The sequence below is a fragment of the Schistocerca serialis genome, chromosome 2 (assembly GCF_023864345.2).
Source record: "Schistocerca serialis cubense isolate TAMUIC-IGC-003099 chromosome 2, iqSchSeri2.2, whole genome shotgun sequence".
Lineage (NCBI taxonomy): Eukaryota > Metazoa > Arthropoda > Insecta > Orthoptera > Acrididae > Schistocerca > Schistocerca serialis.
The window spans coordinates 75,261,708-75,280,628 of record NC_064639.1 but is presented as its reverse complement, the minus strand read 5'-3'; positions in this window follow the sequence as shown (position 1 = coordinate 75,280,628).

Sequence of the window (18,921 nt, the reverse complement as noted above, 5' to 3'; positions counted from 1 at the left end):
AAGAATGTCCAAGGGATACAGTAAACTGGAAGTGAAGCATCGGAATCTAAAACTGGACTCACAGGAGAGGTTCAAATCATAGAAAGTTAGAGTGTCAGTCCTCTTGTACTTAAGTCGGCACTGTGCCTTTTGAATTTAATTCCGATGCAACTTCTGTGCTTCATCGTCAATAACAAGGTCCAAGGGATACAGTAAACCTGAAGTGAAGCATCGGAATCTAAAACAGGATTCGCAGGAGAGGTTCAAATCATAGAAAGTTAGAGTGTCAGTCCCCTTGTAGTTAAGTCGGCATTGTGGCTTTTGAATTTAATTCCGATGCAATTTCTGTGCTTCATCGTCAACAAGAAGGTCCCTGAGATACAATAAACCTGAAGTGAGGCATCGGAATCTAAAACTGGTCTCAAAGGAGAGGTTCAAATCATAGAAAGTTAGAGTGTTAGTCCTCCTGTACTTAAGTCGGCATTGTGCCTTTTGAATTTAATTCCCATGAAATTTCTGTGTTTCATCGTCAATAGGAATGTCCAAGGGATACAGTAAACCTGAAGTGTAGCATCGGAATCTAAAACTGGGCTCACAGGAGAGGTTCAAATCATAGAAAGTTAGAGTGTCAGTCCTCTTGTACTTAAGTCGGCATTGTGCCTTTTGAATTTAAATCCGATGCAATTTCTGTGCTTCATCGTCAATTAGTAGGTCCAAGGGATACAGTAAACCTGAAGTGAAACATCGGAATCTATAACTCGACTCACAGGAGAGGTTGAAATCTTAGAAAGTTAGAGTGTCGGTCCTCTTTTACTTAAGTCGGCATTGTGCCTTTTAAATTTAATTCCGATGCAATTTGTATGCTTTATCGTCAAAAAGAAGGTCCAAGGGATACAGTAAACCTGAAGTGAAACATTGGAATCTAAAACTGGACTCACAGGAGAGGTTCAAATCATTGAAAGTGGGAGTGTCAGTCCTCTTGTACCTAAGTCGGAATTGTGCCTTTTGTATTAAATTCGGATGCAATTTCTGTGTTTCATCGTCAATAAGAAGGTCCAAGGGATACAGTAAAGCTGAAGTGAAGCATCGGAATCTAAAACTGGACTCACAGGAGAGCTTCAAATCATAGAAAGTTAGAGTGTCAGTCCTCTTGTACTTATGTCGGCATTGTGCCTTTTGAATTAAATTCGGATGCAATTTCTGTGTTTCATCGTCAATAAGAAGGTCCAAGGGATACAGTAAAGCTGAAGTGAAGCATCGGAATCTAAAACTGGACTCACAGGAGAGCTTCAAATCATAGAAAGTTAGAGTGTCAGTCCTCTTGTACTTAAGTCGGCATTGTGAGTTTTGAATTAAATTCGGATGCAATTTCTGTGTTTCATCGTCAATAAGAAGGACATAGGGATACAGTAAACCTGAAGTGAAGCATCGGAATCTAAAACTGGACTCATAGGAGGGGTTCAAATCAAAGAAAGTTCGAGTGTCAGTCCTCTTGTACTTAAGTCGTCATTGTGCCTTTTGTATTAAATTCGGATGCAATTTCTGTGTTTCATCGTCAATAAGAAGGTCCAAGGGATACAGTAAACCAGAAGTGAAGCATCGGAATCTAAAACTGGACTCACAGGAGAGGTTGAAATAATAGAAATTTAGAGTGTCAGTCCTCTCCTACTTAAATCGGCATTGTGCCTTTGTAATTTAATTCCGAAGCCATTTCTGAGCTTCATCATCAATAAGACGATCCAAGCTATACAGTAAACCTGAAGCGAAGCATCCGAATCTAAAACTGGCCTCACAGGAGAGGTTCAAATCATAGAAAGTTAGAATGTCAGTCCTCTTGTGCCTTTTAAATTTAAATCCGATACAATTTCTGTGTTTCATCGTCAACAAGAAGGTCCAAGGTATACAGTGAACCTGATGTGAAGCATCGTAATCTAAAACTGGACTTACAGGAGAGGTTCAAATCATATAAAGTTAGAGTGTCCTTCCTCTTGTACTTATGTCAGCATGTTGCCTTTTGTATTAAATTAGGATGCAATTTCTGTGTTTCATCGTCAATAAGAAGGTCCATGGAATACAGTAAACCTGAAGTGAAGCATCGGAATCTAAAACTGGATTCACAGGAGAGGTTCAAATCATAGAAAGTTAGAGTGTCAGTCCTCTCCTACTTAAGTCGGCATTGTGCATTTTGAATTAATTCCTAAGCCATTTCTGTGTTTCATCGTCAATAAGATGGTACAAGGTATACAGAAAACCTGAAGTGAAGCATCCGAATCTAAAACTGGACTCACAGGGGAGGTTGAAATCATAGAAAGTTAGAGTGTCAGTCCTCTTGTACTTAAGTCGGCATTGTGCCTTTTGAATTTAATTCCGATGCAATTTCTGTGTTTCATCGTCAATAAGAAGGTCCAAGGTATACAGTGAACATGAAGTGAAGAATCGGAATATAAAACTGGACTCACAGGAGAGGTTCAAATCATAGAAAGTTAGAGTGTCAGACCTCTTGTACTTAAGTCAGCATTGTGCCTTTTGTATTGAATTCGGATGCAATTTCAGTGCTTCATCGTCAATTAGTAGGTCCAAGGGATACAGTAAACCTGAAGTGAAGCATCGGAATCTAAAACTGGACTAACAGGAGTGGTTCAATTCATAGAAATTTAGAGTGTCAGTCCTCTTGTACTTAAGTCGTCATTGTGCCTTTTGAAATTAATTCCGATGCAATTTCTGTGCTCCATCGTCAAAAAGAAGGTCCAAGGGATACAGTAAACCTGAAGTGAAGCATCAGAATCTTAAACAGGACTTACAGGAGAGGTTCAAATCATAGAAAGTTAGAGTGTCAGTCCTCTTGTACTTAAGTCGGCATTGTGCCTTTTGAATTTAAATCCGATGCAATTTCTGTGCTTCATCGTCAATTAGTAGGTCCAAGGGATACGGTAAACCTGAAGTGAAGCATCGGAATCTAAAACTGGACTCACAGGAGTGGTTCAATTCATAGAAATTTAGAGTGTCAGTCCTCTTGTACTTAAGTCGTCATTGTGCCTTTTGAAATTAATTCCGATGCAATTTCTGTGCTCCATCGTCAAAAAGAAGGTCCAAGGGATACAGTAAACCTGAAGTGAAGCATCAGAATCTTAAACAGGACTTACAGGAGAGGTTCAAATCATAGAAAGTTAGAGTGTCAGTCCTCTTGTACTTAAGTCGGCATTGTGCCTTTTGAATTTAAATCCGATGCAATTTCTGTGTTTCATCGTCAACAAGAAGGTCCAAGGTATACAGTGAACCTGATGTGAAGCATCGTAATCTAAAACTGGACTTACAGGAGAGGTTCAAACCATATCAAGTTAGAGTGTCCTTCCTCTTGTACTTAAGTCAGCATGTTGCCTTTTGTATTAAATTAGGATGCAATTTCTGTGTTTCATCGTCAATAAGAAGGTCCATGGAATACAGTAAACCTGAAGTGAAGCATCAGAATCTTAAACAGGACTCACAGGAGAGTTTCATATCATAGAAAGTTAAAGTGTCAGTCCTCTTGTACTTAAGTCGTCATTGTGCCTTTTGAATTTAATTCCGATGCAATTTCTGTACTCCATCGTCAAAAAGAAGGTCCAAGGGATACATTAAACCTGAAGTGAAGCATCAGAATCTAAAACTGGACTTGCAGGAGAGGTTCAAATCATAGAAAGTTAGAGTGTCTGTCTTCTTGTACTTAAGCCGGCCGTGTGCCATTTGCATTAAATTCGGATTCAATATCTGTATTTATTCGTCAAGAAGAAGGTCCAAGGGGTACAGTTAACCTGAAGTGAAGCATCGGAATCTAAAACTGGTCTCACAGGAGAGGTTGAAATTATAGAAAGTTAGAGTGTCAGTCCACTCCTACTTAAGTCGGCATTGTGCCTTTTGAATTTAATTCCGAAGCCATTTCTGTGCATCATCGTCAATAAGACGGTCCAAAGTATACAGTAAACCTGGAGCGAAGCATCCGAATCTAAAAGTGGCCTCACAGGAAAGGTTCAAATCATAGAAAGTTAGAGTGTCAGTCCTCTTGTACTTAAGTCGGCATTGTGCTTTTTGAATTTAAATCTGATGCAATTTCTGTGTTTCATCGTCAATAAGTAGGTCCAAGGTATACAGTGAACCTGAAGTGAAGCATCGGAATCTAAAACTGGACATACAGGAGAGGTTCAAATCACATAAAGTTAGAGTGTCTTTCCTCTTGTACCTAAGTCAGCATGATGCCTTTTGTATTAAATTCGGATGCAATTTCAGTGCTTCATCGTCAGTTAGTTGGTTCAAGGGATACAGTAAACCTGAAGTGTAGCATCGGAATCCAATACTGGACTCACAGGAGTAGGTCATATCATTGAAAGTTAGAGTGTCCGTCCTCTTGTTCTTTAGTCGTCATTGTGCTTTTTTTAATTTAATTCCGATGCAATTTCTGTGTTTCATCGTCAATAAGAAGGTCCAAGGTATACAGTAAACCTGAAGTGAAGCATCGGGATCAAAAACCTGACTCACAGGAGAGGTACAAATCATAGAAAGTTACAGTGTCCGTCCTCTTGTACTTAAGTCGGCACTGTGCCATTTGAATTTAATTCCGATGCAATTTCTGTGTTTCATCGTCAATAAGAAGGTTAAAGGGATACAGTAAACCTGAAGTGATGCATCGGAATCTAAAACTGGACTTACAGGAGAGGTTCAAATCATAGAAAGTTAGAGTGTCAGTCCTCTTGTACTTAAGTCGTCTTTGTGCCTTTTGAATTAAATTCCGAGGCAATTTCTGTGCTCCATCGTCAAAACGAAGGTCCAAGGGATACATTAAACCTGAAGTGAAGCATCAGAATCTAAAACTGGACTTACAGGAGAGGTTCAAATCATAGAAAGTTAGAGTGTCAGCCTTCTTGTACTTAAGCCGGCATTCTGCTATTTGCATTAAATTCGGATGCAATATCTGTATTTATTCGTCAATAAGAAGGTCCAAGGGGTACTGTAAACCTGAAGTGAAGCATCGGAATCTAAAACTGGACTCACAGGAGAGGATCAAATCATATAAAGTTAGAGTGTCATTCCTCTTGTACTTAAGTCGGCATTGTTCCTTTTGTATTAAATTCGGATGCAATTTATGTGTTTCATCGTCAATAAGAAGGTCCATGGTATACAGTAGACCTGAAGTGTAGCATCGGCATCTAAAACTGGACCCACAGGAAAGGTTCAAATCATAGAAAGTTAGAGTGTGAGTCCTCTTGTACTTAAGTCGGCATTGTGCCTCTTGTATTAAATTCGGATGCAATTTCTGTGTTTCATCGTCAACTTGAAGGTCCAAGGGATACAGTAAACCTGAAGTGAAGCAGCGGATTCTAAAACTCCACTCACAGGAGAGGTTCAAATCATAGAAAGTTAGAGTGTCGGTCCTCTTTCACTTAAGTCGCCATTTTGCCTTTTAAATTTAATTGCGATGCAATTTCTATACTTCATCGTCAAAAAGAAGGAGCTAGGGATACAGTAAACCTGAAGTGAAGCATTGGAATCTTAAACTGGACTCACAGGAGAGATTCAAATCATAGATGGTGAGAGTGTCAGTCCTCATGTACCTAAGTCGGAATTGTGCCTTTTGTATTAAATTCGGATGCAATTTCTGTGTTTCATCGTCAATAAGAAGGTCCAAGGGATACAGTAAACTGGAAGTGAAGCATCGGAATCTAAAACTGGACTCACAGGAGAGGTTCAAAACATAGAAAGTTAGAGTATCAGTCCCCTTGTACCTAAGTCGGCATTGTGCCTTTTGAATTTAATTCGGATGAATTTTCTGTGTTTCATCGTCAATAAGAAGGTCCAAGGGATACAGTAAACCTGAAGTGAAGCATTGGAATCTAAAACGGGACTCACAGGAGGGGTTCAAATCATAGGAAGTTAGAGTGTCAGTCCTCTTGTTTTTAAGTCTGCATTGTGCCTTTTGTATTAATTTCGGATGCAATTTCTGTGTTTCATCGTCAATAAGAAGGTCCAAGGTATACAGTAAACTTGAAGTGAAGCATCAGAATCTAAAACTGGACTCACAGGAGAGGTTCAAATCATATATAGTTAGAATATTTAGTCCTCTTGAACTTAAGTCGGCATTGTGCCTTTTGTATTAAATTCGGATGCAATTTCTGTGTTTCATTGTCAATAAGAAAGTCCAAGGTATACAGTAAACGTGAAGTGAAGCATCGGAATCTAAAACTGGACTCACAGGAGAGTTTCAAATCATAGAAAGTTAGAGTGTCCGTCCTCTTGTACTTAAGTCGTCATTGTGCCTTTTGAATTTAATGCCGATGCAATTTCTGTGCTCCATCGTCAAAAAGATAATCCAAGGGATACAGTAAACCTGAAGTGAAGCATCAGAATCTGAAACTGGACTTACAGGAGAGGTTGAAATCATAGAAAGTTAGAGTGTCAGTCTTCTTGTACTTAAGCCAGCATTGTGCCTTTTGCATTAAATTCGGATGCAATATCTGTATTTATTCGTCAATAAGAAGGTCCAAGGGGTACCGTTAATCTGAAGTGAAGCATCGGAATCTAAAACTGGACTCACAGGAGAGGTTGAAATCATAGAAAATTAGAGTGTCAGTCCACTCCTACTTAAGTCGGCATTGTGATTTTTGAATTTAATTCCGAAGCCATTTCTGTGCATCATCATCAATAAGACGGTCCAAGGTATACAGTATACCTGGAGCGAAGCATCCGAATCAAAAACTGGCCTCACAGGAGAGGTTCAAATCATAGAAAGTTAGAGTGTCAGTCCTCTTGTACTGAAGTCGGCATTGTGCCTTTTGAATTTAAATCCGATGCAATTTCTGTGTTTCATCGTCAATAAGTAGGTCCAAGGTTTACAGTGAACCTGAAGTGAAGCATCGGAATCTAAAACTGGACATACAGGAGAGGTTCAAATCACATTAAGTTAGAGTGTCTTTCGTCTTGTACCTAAGTCAGCATGATGCCTTTTGTATTAAATTCGGATGCAATTTCAGTGCTTCATCGTCATTTAGTAGGTCTAAGGGATACAGTAAACCTGAAGTGAAGCATCGGAATACAATACTGGACTCACAGGAGTGGGTCATAACATAGAAAGTTAGAGTGTCAGTCCTCTTGTCCTTTAAACGGCATTGTGCTTTTTTTAATTTAAATCCGATGCAATCTGTGTTTCATCGTCAATAAGAAGGTCCAAGGTATACAGTAAACCTTAAGTGAAGCATCGGAATCTAATACTTGACTCACAGGAGAGGTTCAAATCATAGAAAGTTACAGTGTCCGTCCTCTTGTACTTACGCCGGCATTGTGACGTTTGTATTAAATTCGGATGCAATATCTGTATTTCATCGTCAATAAGAAGGTCCAAATGATACAGTAAACCTGAAGTGCAGCATCGGAATCTAAAACTGGACCCACAGGAGAGGTTCAAATCTTAGAAAGTTAGAGTGTGAGTCCTCTTGTACTTCAGTCGGCATTGTGCCTCTTGTATTAAATTCGGATGCAAGTTCTGTGTTTCATGGTCAATAAGAGGGTCCAAGGGATACAGTAAACCTGAAGTGAAACATCGGAATCTAAAACTCGACTCACAGGACAGGTTCAAATCATAGAAAGTTAAAGTGTCGGTCCCCTTGTACGTAAGTTGGCATTGTGCCTTTTGAATTTAATTCGGATGACTTTTCTGTGTTTCATCGTCAATAAGAAGGTCCAAGGGATACAGTAAACCTGAAGTGAAGCATTGGAATCTAAAACGGGACTCACAGGAGGGGTTCAAATCATAGGAAGTTAGAGTGTCAGTCCTCTTGTACTTAAGTCTGCATTGTGCCTTTTGTATTAATTTCGGATGCAATTTCTGTGTTTCCTCGTCAATAAGAAGGTCCAAGGTATACAGTAAACTTGAAGTGAAGCATCAGAATCTGAAACTGGACTCCCAGGAGAGGTTCAAATCATATAAAGTTAGAGTTTCAGTCCTCTTGTACTTAAGTCGGCATTGTGCCTTTTGTATTAAATTCGGATACAATTTCTGTGTTTCATTGTCAATAAGAAAGTCCAAGGTATACAGTAAACCAGAAGTGAAGCATCGGAATCTAAAACTGGACTCACGGGAGAGTTTCAAATCATAGAAAGTTAGAGTGTCCGTCCTTTTGTACTTAAGTCGTCATTGTGCCTTTTGAATTTAATGCCGATGCAATTTCTGTGCTCCATCGTGAAAAAGATGGTAAAAGGGATACAGTAAACCTGAAGTGAAGCATCAGAATCTTAAACTCGACTTACAGGAGAGGTTGAAATAATAGAACGTTAGAGTGTCAGTCTTCTTGTACTTAAGCCGGCATTGTGCCTTTTGCATTAAATTCGGATGCAATATCTGTATTTATTCGTCAATAAGAAGGTCCAAGGGGTACCGTTAACCTGAAGTGAAGCATCGGAATCTAAAACTGGACTCACAGGAGAGGTTGAAATCATAGAAAGTTAGAGTGTCAGTCCACTCCTACTTAAGTCGGCATTGTGATTTTTGAATTTAATTCCGAAGCCATTTCTTTGCATCATCGTCAATAAGACGGTCCATGGTATACAGTAAACCTGGAGCGAAGCATCCGAATCTAAAACTGGCCTCACAGGAGAGGTTCAAATCATAGAAAGTTAGAGTGTCAGTCCTCTTGTACTTAAGTCGGCATTGTGAATTTTGAATTTATATCCGATGCAATTTCTGTGTTTCATCGTCAATAAGTAGGTCCAAGGTATACAGTGAACCTGAAGTGAAGCATCAGAATCTAAAACTGGACATACAGGAGAGGTTCATATCACATTAAGTTAGAGTGTCTTTCGTCTTGTACCTAAATCAGCATGATGCCTTTTGTATTAAATTCGGATGCAATTTCAGTGCTTCATCGTCATTTAGTAGGTCCAAGGGATACAGTAAACCTGAAGTGAGGCATCGGAATACAATACTGGACTCACAGGAGTGGGTCATATCATAGAAAGTTAGAGTGTCAGTCCTTTTGTACTTTAATCGGCATTGTGCTTTTTTTAATTTAATTCCGATGCAATTACTATGTTTCATCGTCAATAAGAAGGTCCAAGGTATACAGTAAACCTTAAGTGAAGCATCGGAATCTAATACTTGACTTACAGGAGAGGTTCAAATCATAGAAAGTTACAGTGTCCGTCCTCTTGTACTTACGCCGGCATTGTGACGTTTGTATTAAATTCGGATGCAATATCTGTATTTCATCGTCAATAAGAAGGTCCAAATGATACAGTAAACCTGAAGTGCAGCATCGGAATCTAAAACTGGACCCACAGGAGAGGTTCAAATCTTAGAAAGTTAGAGTATGAGTCCTCTTGTACTTCAGTCGGCATTGTGCCTCTTGTATTAAATTCGGATGCAATTTCTGCGTTTCATGGTCAATAAGAAGGTCCAAGGGATACAGTAAACCTGAAGTGAAACATCGGAATTTAAAACTCGACTCACAGGAGAGGTTCAAATCATAGAAAGTTAGAGTGTCGGTCCTCTTTTATTTAAGTCGGCATTTTGAGTTTTAAATTTAATTCCGATGCAATTTCTATGCTTCATCGTCGAAAAGAAGGTCCTAGTGATACAGTAAACCTGAAATGAAGCATTGGAATCTAAAACTGGACTCACAGGAGAGGTTCAATCCATAGAAAGTGAGAGTGTCAGTCCTCATGTACCTAAGTCGGAATTGTGCCTTTTGTATTAAATTCGGATGCAATTTCTGTGTTTCATCGTCAATAAGAAGGTCCAAGGGATACAGTAAACCGGAAGTGAAGCATCGGAATCTAAAACTGGACTCACAGGAGAGGTTCAAATCATAGAAAGTTAGAGTATCAGTCCTCTTTTACTTAAGTCGGCACTGTGCCTTTTGAATTTAATTGGGATGAATTTTCTGTGTTTCATCGTCAATAAGAAGGTCCAAGGGATACAGTAAACCTGAAGTGAAGCATCGGAATCTAAAAAGGGACTCACAGGAGGGGTTCAAATCATAGGAAGATAGAGTGTCAGTCCTCTTGTACTTAAGTCTGCATTGTGCCTTTTGTATTAAATTCGGATGCAATTTCTGTGTTTCATCGTCAATAAGAAGGTCAAGGTATACAGTAAACCTGAAATGAAGCATCAGAATCTAAAACTGGATTCACAGGAGAGGTTTAAATCATAGAAAGTTAGAGTTTCAGTCCTCTTGTACTTAAGTCGGCATTGTGCCTTTTGTATTAAATTCGGATGCAATTTCTGTGTTTCATCGTCAATAAGAAAGTCCAAGGTATACAGTAAACCTGAAGTGAAGCATCGGAATCTAAAACTGGACTCACAGAAAGGTTAAAATCATAGATAGTTTGAGTATCAGTCCTCTTGTACTTAAGTCGGCATTGTGCCTTTTGTATTAAATTCGGATGCAATTTCTGTGTTTCATCGTCAATAAGAAGGTCCAAGGTATACAGTAAACCTGAAGTGAAGCATCGGAATCTAAAACTGGACTCACAGGAGAGGTTCGGATCATAGGAAGTTAGAGTGTCAGTCCTCTTGTACTTAGGTCGGCATTGTGCCTTTTGAATTTAATTCCGCTGCAATTTCTGTGCTTCATCGTCAATAAGAAGGTCCAAGGGTCACAGTAAACCTGTAGTGAAGCATCGGAATCTAAAACTGGAGTCACAGGAGAGGTTCAGATCACAGAAAGTTAGAGTGTCAATCCCCTTGTACTTAAGTCGGCTTTGTGCCTTTTGTATTAAATTCGGATGCAATTACTGTGTTTCATCGTCGACAAGAAGATCCACGGTATACAGTAAACCTGAAGTGAAGCATCGGAATCTAAAACTGGACTCACACTAGAGGTTCAAATCATAGAAAGTTAGAGGTTCAGTCCTCTTGTACTTAAGTCGGCATTGTGCCTTTTGAATTTAATTCCGCTGCAATTTCTGTGCTTCATCGTCAATAAGAAGGTCCAAGGGTCACAGTAAACCTGTAGTGAAGCATTGGAATCTAAAACTGGACTCACAGGAGAGGTTTAAATCATAGAAAGTTAGAGTTTCAGTCCTCTTGTACTTAAGTCGGCATTGTGCCTTTTGTATTAAATTCGGATGCAATTTCTGTGTTTCATCGTCAATAAGAAAGTCGAAGGTATACAGTAAACCTGAAGTGAAGCTTCGGAATCTAAAACTGGACTCACAGAGAGGTTAAAATCATAGATAGTTTGAGTATCAGTCCTCTTGTACTTAAGTCGGCCTTGTGCCTTTTGTATTAAATTCTGATGAAAATTCTGTGTTTCATCGTCAATAAGAAGCTGCAAGGGATACAGTAAACCAGAAGTGAAGCTTCGGAATTGTAATATCTCCTTATATTCGATGAATTATTCAGATACAATTCTACCCTTGAATGACGTTTACTAATTTTCTATCTTCATACTCGCAGAATCCATGCGAAAAGTAGTTCATACAATAGCTATGCCATGAGCGCATAAGTATTCTTTGTAGTACTCTCTCTGGTGGTTGTTAGAAAAAAAAGAAAGGGGGCTTCCGAGATTGTCTTCGTGCCGATTAGCCTGTGCTTGGTTTGGAAGAACTGTAATCTGATTATTGAGATTTATTACAGAAGATAACCGTTATGAACTGTACGATTAAATGGAAATATATATAGATGGCTTCTTCAAATATAAGAACGAGAGGTAACTAATCTGAAGAGAGATTCGGTGCCCATACTAAAAGATTGCTGATACCAAGAAACGATTTCAACTATTGGACAACACCGAGACTACAGAACAAGGCCAGAGAAATCTAATTTTTTTTCATCCTGTAGTTAAAATAGTTTGAAATCAATTTAGAAAGAACTTTTTTCCAGATAGTAGTTAGATTGTAGAACTGTATATTGTGTGATTTTCTTATCTGAGCAGTGAACTTTATACCATCTGTGAAGTAATTAGAAAGTTAAATGTGTCTACGACAGTAAATTTGAAACTGTATTTAGTGACTGGAACCTGATATTGACAGTTATTTAATGGTATTGACTAGAGCGGCATTTAAAATGTCATTGAATCAGCAACGAGACGTGCAACAGCCTTCAGCTGTTTGCACAGAAGCAGAGGCCACGGATAGTAATTCTGAGACTGTTGTGGCTAGCGGTAGCAATATAAATAATCCCGCTGGTTCAGAAAACATTCATACAACAGCTGATCAGACTGTTGTTGACACATTAGTTGTTATTATGCAACAGTTGTCTCTATTAGCCGAAGGCCAAGCGGAAGTGAAACGAGACTTATCCGTTATACAAAATGAATTCAAAAATCAACTAGCCGAAAATGAAACAGAATTACAAAATCAGTTAAGAGCAACCTTTACCGAATTAGATCAGAGATTAATACTTAGACACAGGAAATAAAGGAACAGGCAGAAAGGACCGAACAGAATCTTATTGCTCGAATTGAGCAGGTCCGCCAACAATGCCAAGAAAACAATAGTAAATTAAAAGCGGAACTAACCGAATATGTATCCGTCCAAATCGACACGATACAAAAACAAGTAGAACTGTTTCCTCAAGTAATACAAGCTCAAGAGGACATACAGTGTTCCGGAGCTATGATACCAGAAGTAACAGAATCCCAAGATAATCTAAAGAAGCAATTTGACGAAGTGAAGGAAAAACAGGAAACAGTGGAACACAGAATGAATGTACTTGCGGGAAAGTTTTCAGAAATGACATTAGAGCGGCAAAATTCTCATTCGGAAACCATAGAAGATACTGTGAAAGTATCTTTACAGTCCATTTCAGAGAGTTCCGAGGATAATTTTTTTAACAAAGGGTTAAAGGAAGTTCAAGAACAACTTGGCGAAGATTTCTCGCGTTGGAAAGAAAATATCGAAAGATCACTAAATCTCTCGCAGGAGGATTTAGAAACACCGAGAAGTAGGAAACAAAACTCTCAATCTGTGCGTGACATTCCGTCCACGTCAAGATCCGATGTAGACAGAACTGGAACGTCACAAGTAAGGTTCGATATAACGGATAGCCACAGGGAAAAGTACGAACAGGATGATTTTTGGAATCGTAGTAGCGTTGAGGAGAAGATGATTAAAGAGAGACAATTTCAAATCTTTAACCCTGACAAAAGGAATGTTCATCCTGTAGTCTTTATTCGAAGTTTCAGAGGTCTATTTCCACGATCTTGGACAGAATGGCAAAAGATTAATTTTGTATCTGGATATATACAAGGAACAGGAGCATTGTGGGCATCCGAACAAACATCTTCTTGTAAATGTTACAAAGAATTTGAGCAGGCTTTTCTAGCAAAATATTGGTCTGCTGGAATACAAGAAAGAATTAGGCAGGAAGTATTATATCCTGAGCCTTTCTCATTTTCTAGAGGATCTCTAAAGAGATATTTTGAGAAATACATTGATAAATCTTTGTATTGGGATGTACCGATTCCTTTGCCGGATATACTTAGAGTACTCAATTCTAGACTACCCACCAGTATAAGGAATCAGCTGTTGTATATAAATGATAAGGATATAGACTCATTTATGACTACGCTTGATCATATTGATATAATTGAGGAGGACAATAAAAGGGCAAGAGAAATGTCATATCAAAGAAGAGTAACAGAAGCGAATCCGAGCTGCAACTCGAATGGGAATGGCAGTAATAGTAGCAGTAACAATAATCATAACCAACTACACTCTCCGAGGAGACTTAGAAATGGACAAAATGCAAATAATAATTATTACCATAATGGAAACTTTGGTAATGGTGCAGCGAGGGACTATTTTAGAAACAGTAGGAATTTTAATCGATATGATCCAATGTATGGCAACACAGGACAGTTCTACCAACACCAGCAGAACAACAACAATAATTACACAAATCAAGCAAGACAATATAGACCGAATTCACCACAACAACCGATAATCACTGAAGTAGCTGAAGAGATAAATACCAATCGGACCAATAATCAGTCAAACTAAACATGACCGCATCGTGCCCCAGAGGAGCGGTCAGGGGATCTGTTAGGGGCGAAACAGTAAAATTACAATTGTTAAGATATAATGATGGTGAGCTGTTGACTGAAGAGTTAACAAAGGATTTAATAACTTGTCATAATGACAGATCGAGTGTTCCGGTATCGGAAGTATTTGTTGAAATAGAGGAAGTTCCAACGAATGTGATATTAGACACCGCCGCTTCCGCCAATGTCATCTCAGGCGCTCTTTTTCGGAGAATTATTAGGAAGAAGAAGGTACCAATTTTGCCAGTACAGAACTGCAAAATCATCGGAGCTGTTGGAGCACGCTCTCCCAATGTCAAAATACAAACACAATTAGAGATGAAAATGGGAAATGTAGCAATAAAATGCACGTTCCTTGTAGTGGAGAAGTTATTAGTGGACTGTATTCTTGGTATTGGGAGTATGCAGGAGTACGATTGTCAGATAGATTTTTTGGAAGGAATAGTTAAATTTAGATTAAATGGAGAAGAGATAGCACTGGATTTAAATAGAAAGGACACGGTGCATGAGAAATATTGTCGCGGTGCCGTAATTCAATTAATTGACACTACAAACGGTCGTTGGAAGGAGCTTTCAAAGGATTTGATACAACAGGAGGACTTTAACCAAACAACAATGATAAAAGCTAGTGAATCAAATCAGCTTACCGGAGAAAAAAGGCAGCAGCTTCATTATTTGTTAGAGGCATATGAAGAGATTTTTGATGAGAAACCAGGAATTATTAAAGGGTATATTTGTCACCTACAAGTGAAGCCACATCAGACTTACTGTTACACGCACTACCCGATCCCCTGGCGTTTAAAACAATCTGTTCAAAGGGAGATAAATAGAATGTTAGAATGGAACTAGATTGAGCCATCAACTAGTACATATTGTTCTCCGCTCGTAGTCGTTCAAAAACCTGGAGGCAACGGACGTAAAGTATGAAGACCAGAATTTAAAATGGGAGGAAAAGATTCGACTTGCACTTGTCAATTTAACTAAAAAGGCAATACAACGGAAATTGACATATGATAAACGGATTCACCGGATTCAGACGTTTCATCTTGGAGAAAAGGTTTTATTGAGGCGACACATCCATTCCTCGAAACTGATGAAGAACATAAAGAAATGGAATCTTATTTATACCGGACCATATGTTCTTGTAAATATACCCAATCCTGGATCATACTTGTTGGCATATCCCGAATCGAAAAGAAGGAAGGGATTATTCCCGCATAATGATATTAAGAAATTTTTTGAAGGATCGTAGATCTGTGATACCAAATGTGGAGAAGAATTTAGAGTGGAATTTGACTATGAGTCAAATGTGTATATAAATATCAAGAAGTTAATGTTGTCTAGAGGTTTAGAGACAGTGAGATTATTCCTGTGATAGGTTAAGAGACAGTGAGATTACTCCTGTGATAGGTTAAGAGACAGTGAGATTACTCCTGTGATAGTTTAGCACAAAATTTTTAAGATAGGTAGAAGAATTTGTTAATTACTAGTGTTTGTAAGTGTGGACTATGAGCAGAAGCCACAGTGATATACAATGAAAGTGCATCTACATTTCCTCAAGACACGGCACTTATGTGAGAATTGCGTGTGAAACTTGAACAGTGTGGGATATGTAGGTAAATACGCTGTGTGTATGATGTGCGCTGTTCGCGCAAGAAAACAAATGAACTGTGAAATGAAGCAACAGTCGATAATGTCACTGTTGCAAACAATTGAAGAAACTCTCTCGTTGCGCGAGAGAAAATTATTATAATTTTGAGATTTTTCATTATGCCTTCTTGACCAGGAGAATTAATTTAAGAATTTTAACTAACATTTTAAGAATAGCAGTTTGTGTGTTTCATATTATGGACATAATTGTTGAAATATATTTCCATAAACGTTCATGAGAGGATGAAGAAGATTCTACGAGTGGATGACTTGTTAAATGAACATACGTCATCATTAGTGATATTTATTTGCAAGTGGATCTATAAATCAATTAATTATAAGAATAATGGATTTTTTTCAAATTATTCCATTTGTGAAGTCAGTGTCATATGCCTATGTTTAAAATTTTTCATCAAGTGTAAACTTAAATTTTATCCTTAATTTCGTTATTGAAAGCAAACCTCGGACAGATTCAATGCTCTACTTCCACCTGCACTATAACAAAACAAAGATTAGATTAAAAAATTTTTTGAGAGGAATACATTCGATATGAGCTACAACAAAATTTAAATGCCCACAGTCTATTTGGCAATGTTTTGGACAATCAGCAGTTGTAAGGCAAAACCACTTTGGTATTGAGGACTACAAAAAAAGAAAAAAAAACAAAAAAAAAAATTCGTGATTGTCAGAACTGATGGATATTCCAGTCTAGTACAGATGGAAGAATATAAGAATCCACTCCGATTTTGAGTTCAACGATGAAATAGGGACTTCGTTGCCTTAATCCACTCTCTTCCAGGGATTTATTCAGTCAGAACTTTTTCTTATTCCACTTTAAACCTGTTTCATGTTCACGTCCCTGACCATCTGTTCCTGAGATCATCTTCCTGTTTCTACGGCACGTTACCAGCTTCTATCCTGTACCATAAGTCATTGCCTGTCCTCCGTGCCGCGTCCACCAAACGCTGTACGTCGCCTACCCGGTGTCCGTACCCAGTGTTCGTGTTCCATCGACTTCACAACGAGATCGCCGGCTACATCGTCGAAAGAAGAATTTTGAAAATATTTTTTTGAGCAATATTGTAAAATTTTTTTTGGCTATGAGGCACTTTTCCTTCGATCTAATCTATAGAGCTTCTATATATTTCAAAATTACTGGATTTAGGCTTTCCTATCTTCTTTAATACCTGAGCTGGGGTCTATTCTTCCGGGTTTTCAAGGGTTTCCCTGTGAAGGCCAGTTTCCAAATGGGTAGACCTTTTTCGTAATTACACCAATCTACATCTTCCCTGGTTATGTACACGGGATGCGGGTATACCCCGGTACATGTAAAAGCTACAGCTTAGGTATTCTCGTAACTTATTGTCTTAACATGTTACCCATACTCTCTACAGTAAAATTCTACTAATTCAAAATATTCCTCTTTTGAATAAACAACCCAACAAATTTTTTCTGTTAGCTCACAAAGTGTATTACCATTAACTTTGCTCGCTGCGAGGGGCAATTGTAATATCTCTTTATATTCGATGAATTATTCAGATACAATTCTACCCTTGAATGACGTTTACTAATTTTCTATCTTCATACTCGAAAAGTAGTTCATACAATAGCTATGCCATGAGCGCATAAGTATTCTTTGTAGTACTCTCTCTGGTGGTTGTTAGAAAAAAAAGAAAGGGGGCTTCCGAGATTGTCTTCGTGCCGATTAGCCTGTGCTTGGTTTGGAAGAACTGTAATCTGATTATTGAGATTTATTACAGAAGATAAGCGATATGAACTGTACGATTAAACGGAAATATATATAGATGGCTTCTTCAAATATAAGAACGAGAGGTAACTAATCTGAAGAGAGATACGGTGCCCATACTAAAAGATTGCTGATACCAACAAACGATTTCAACTATTGGACAACACCGAGATGGCTCCTTCAAGTAAATGGTGTGTATTTTAAATTTGAGAATTAATGATATTTATCGATATATTGCGTAGATATTAATCAGAAGGGACTTCCGAAAGAATGGATACGAACCTGCACTTAATAATCCAAGAGCTCCATTGCTTCTTCGGAAGGTTAAACTTCATCAAAGCCAAATATCCGCTTGATCTGAGGTTTCCCGACTGATTATACGACGCTCCCAAAATTACGAGGCATTTTATTTGTGCAGATTAGCAGACTGCCGCAAAGCACGAGCCTGCAGAGAAGAAGAATCATCGCCTGATTTCATTCTAACAAGTAAAATTTCAGAATCATTTTGAGTGACTGAGCTATGACTGTATTTCCTATCATGATTGATTGATTGCTCGAACGAATTGAGAGCTACATAATCACGTACATAGGAGAGGAAAAATTACAGAATCTAAAACTGGACTCACAGGAGAGGTTCAAATCATAGAAAGTTAGAGAGTCAGTCCTCTTGTACTTATGTCGGCATTGTGCCTTTTGAAATTAATTTGGATGCAATTTCTTGTTTTCATCGTCAATACGAACGTCCAATGTATACAGGAAACCTGAAGTGAAGCATCGGAATCTAAAACTGGACTCACAGGAGAGGATCAAATCATAGAAAGTGAGAGTGTCAGTCCTCTTTTCCATAAGTCGGCATTGTGCCTTTTGTATTAAATTCGGATGCAATTTCTGTGTTTCATCGTCAATAAGAAGGTACAAGGGATACAGTAGACCTGAAGTGAAGTATCGGAATCTAAAACTGGACTCATAGGAGAGGTTCAAATCACAGAAAGTGAAAGTGTCAGTCCTCTTGTACTTAAGTCGGCATTGTGCCTTTTGTATTAAATTCGGATACAATTTCTGTGTTTCATCGTCAATAAGAAGGTCCAGGGATACAGTAAACCTGAAGTGAAGCATCGGAATCTAAACCTGGACTCACAGGAGAGGTTCAAATCATAGAAAGTGAGAGTGTCAGTCCTCTTGTACTTAAGTCAGCATTGTGCATTTTGTATTAAATTCGGATGCAATTTCTGTGTTTCATCGTCAATAAGATGGTCCAAGGTATACAGTAAACCTAAAGTGAAGCATCGGAATCTAAAACTGGACTCACAGGGGAGGTTCAATTCATAGAAAGTGAAAGTGTCAGTCCTCTTGTACATAAGTCGGCATTGTGCTTTTTGTATTAAATTCGGATGCAATTTCTGTGTTTCATCGGCAATAAGAAGGTCCAAGGGATACAGTAGATCTGAAGTGAAGCATCGGAATCTAAAACTGGACTCATAGGAGAGGTTCAAATCATAGAAAGTGAGAGTGTCAGTCCTCTTGTACTTAAGTCGG